The sequence below is a fragment of the Pseudomyrmex gracilis genome, unplaced genomic scaffold (assembly GCF_002006095.1).
Source record: "Pseudomyrmex gracilis isolate BER0280 unplaced genomic scaffold, ASM200609v1 scaffold_404, whole genome shotgun sequence".
Taxonomy (NCBI): Eukaryota; Metazoa; Arthropoda; class Insecta; order Hymenoptera; family Formicidae; genus Pseudomyrmex; species Pseudomyrmex gracilis.
In genome coordinates this window covers 21,478-24,276 of record NW_018020988.1, presented here as the reverse complement: position 1 = coordinate 24,276, position 2,799 = coordinate 21,478, and positions in this window count along the sequence as shown.

Below are 2,799 nucleotides of genomic sequence, written 5' to 3'. Positions count from 1 at the left end.
AGATGAAGAAGGGAAAATCAGAGTTAACCAGTATGAATTAATAATTACTTAACAATGTATTTCACGGGCAGAAACTCCAGATAAATTTAATACAAAATAAGATAAAAGAAATAATGTAAAGAGTAATAGAAAAAAAGGTGTGATACAAAATAATAAAAAAGAAATAAGAGAAAGAATAAGCTAAGGCCGTATAATATAAAATAATATAAAAGAAAAAATACAGAACCAACGACGGGTTACGACAATTAACAGACCGAATCACGCTATTTCACGAAACGAATTATTTACTCGAAACGATACCGCGAAAGTACGGAACGGGAGACTTTATTAAATGCTTCAAGCTGAAAGATAGCATGCGCAGGCACGAGAATATAGCAATCGTAGGGCGCAAAGCTAGACGCAGGCTAAGCAGGCAAGAGGGTGCAAGCCGATGTACGTAACAAACAAAACGCCGGGATAAAATAGCGTGTAGCCGCCTCTTTACAAGCCGTACATCAACGCGGACTTACTTGTTTCGCTGATGATCGCAATTTGGTCGAGCGGATCGCCTCGCTACGCAGCTTTCGCCGGTTTCGTGTCCCTAGGCCCGCAGATAATTTCAAGCCGAGTTCTTAGTCTACGTTCATGCGCTCAAAAACAAATACTCGCAATACGGAGCAAAGCGGGCGCGAGGTCGGGGCTTGATTTTGCTTTTCGATTATCACTGAACGATTAACGACGTGCTCTGTCTCGGCGCCAGAAAGATCGGCGATAGTGGATAAATATGCGGACCCCAGTTTGCAGAGGCTATATACACGTATTTATCTTGCGTAATGAACGTAATGGTGCTTGTTAAAAGTATTGCGTCGGGATTGCGCACCTCGCACGCGTTCCTAAGTAGCGGTAGAGGTTTGGGTTTACGCGGCAGCGACGGCGGCTGCGGCGTCGTCGTTGTCGTTGGCGGCGCGATTGTCGGAGGGACAAATGTACAATAAAAACCGGTGGTAGTTCAGGTGCAACCGTTAGGTCCATAACGGTTTTACACAGCCAGAACATCATCCAGGCTGAGCGTAACAGGCCACTGTTTAACAGGCACAAACGCGTACATTACCGAATCGTGTGGACTGTGCTCTATTTTTATTCCATGTCCAATCTCATGAGTCGGCGTGTGCAACAGATGATCCTTATTCCATGGATTTTCAGTGAGCTGCACGTGCCACTGTTCCTCATTGTCGATATGTACTTCAGATACATGTTCGATATTTCCGTTGGGATAATACGCGTGAGCGAGTACTCCACCTCAACCATCAAAGTCAAACGGACACAAAGTATCTGAGTAATGCTTGTCCCACATAGTGTGCCGTCCACTTTTATACGAAATCACTATGTTAGGATTGTGCATGCTGCGTGTAAACGTCAGCGAGGGATGCGCTACCCACAGCGCGAACGCTGCCTCCGCTACTTGTAGATTCGCTCTAGAGGCGAACGGAAAGTTTCATGTGAGATGATTCGTCGGCCACTTGTATATGTGCTCCTTGTTCGAGTGACGCGTCTCGATGTCTCGAACTCCGCAACGCGGTTTTATAATTGCGCGCACCGTTTCCGTGTTTAAATCACTATCTATGGGAAAATTATAGAATTCTTGAAAAAGCGAGACAGCGTGATTCAACGCGCTCTCGGATATCAACGAGTTATCCACGTTGTCCTCTAGATAACCGTACTTGTGTAGGAACGCTATAGCGGTCTTTCTTTCATTGACAACGCTTCTCTTCGTTGTCGTATTCGTCATCGACCTCGTTGACGCGATCGACGTTGCCGTCGTCGAAGCGCGAGAAACGTCAGCTACAACGAGAGCGACGTCATCGTCTTTGCGCGCGCAGACTGATACTAAATAACAATTGAATACTGCGCGATGGTGATCGAAGAAGAGAGGGCGCGACAATCGCAATATTTTTACAAAAACAAATAACAACAACAATGTATTTAGTATTTTTAAAGAAAAAAAAATTGTTACACGCATGACATTGTGTGTATATTTACTACAAGGAAAACCGCAACGCTAGACGATTGCAGCGGAAGCGTCAACGACGCAAGAAGTCGCAAGACGTTTTCTATAAAATTGCATACGGAAGTTGCGGCTGATCTTGCAAAATGCAAGACGCATGCTAAGAATAACGCATAGTCCTAATCAGAATGCTACGGATACTGCGGAGACGCTCTATTGTTCTCAGTACTGTTTCTAAGAAAAAATACTTCTGATTAGAACGTCCAGTAGGATGTTTAAGCATCCACAAAAATTTGTTAAACCGCATATTGTTAATAAATTTAAGTTTGCGCGGGAACACGGGTGGACTTGAGAGGGATAGACGTCCTCTGCAACGGCATATAAAAACAACGAAATGCAAAGCGCGTATGCAGAAAGTTTTCTCCGTTAGTGAGTCTAAGTTGTATTGTCCAAGCACTAGCAATATGAATCTCATCAAAGATTGTGTGGACGCTACGGACCGTATAGTAGCTGCTGCTGAAGCACTTGCTCAAAAAGCGAGACTGCTCGCAAATAATATTCGAAAAGTGCAAAGCATTGCTCAAATATCCGCGGAACAAGGAAGCGGATACTTTTTCACAATCACGTGTAGTTCTACCGAAGAGGCGATATTGTTACAGCAATTGTAAGTAAACTACAGTATTACAGTGCGGAGCACCATATCGTGCGCCGTGAGGAGAAGTAGTTCTCCTCCGGCCGCCTCCTACTATCACGCGCCAGCGGCCCGAGATTTAATCCATATATCGGCACGGTTACCGATGATACATACCGACGCG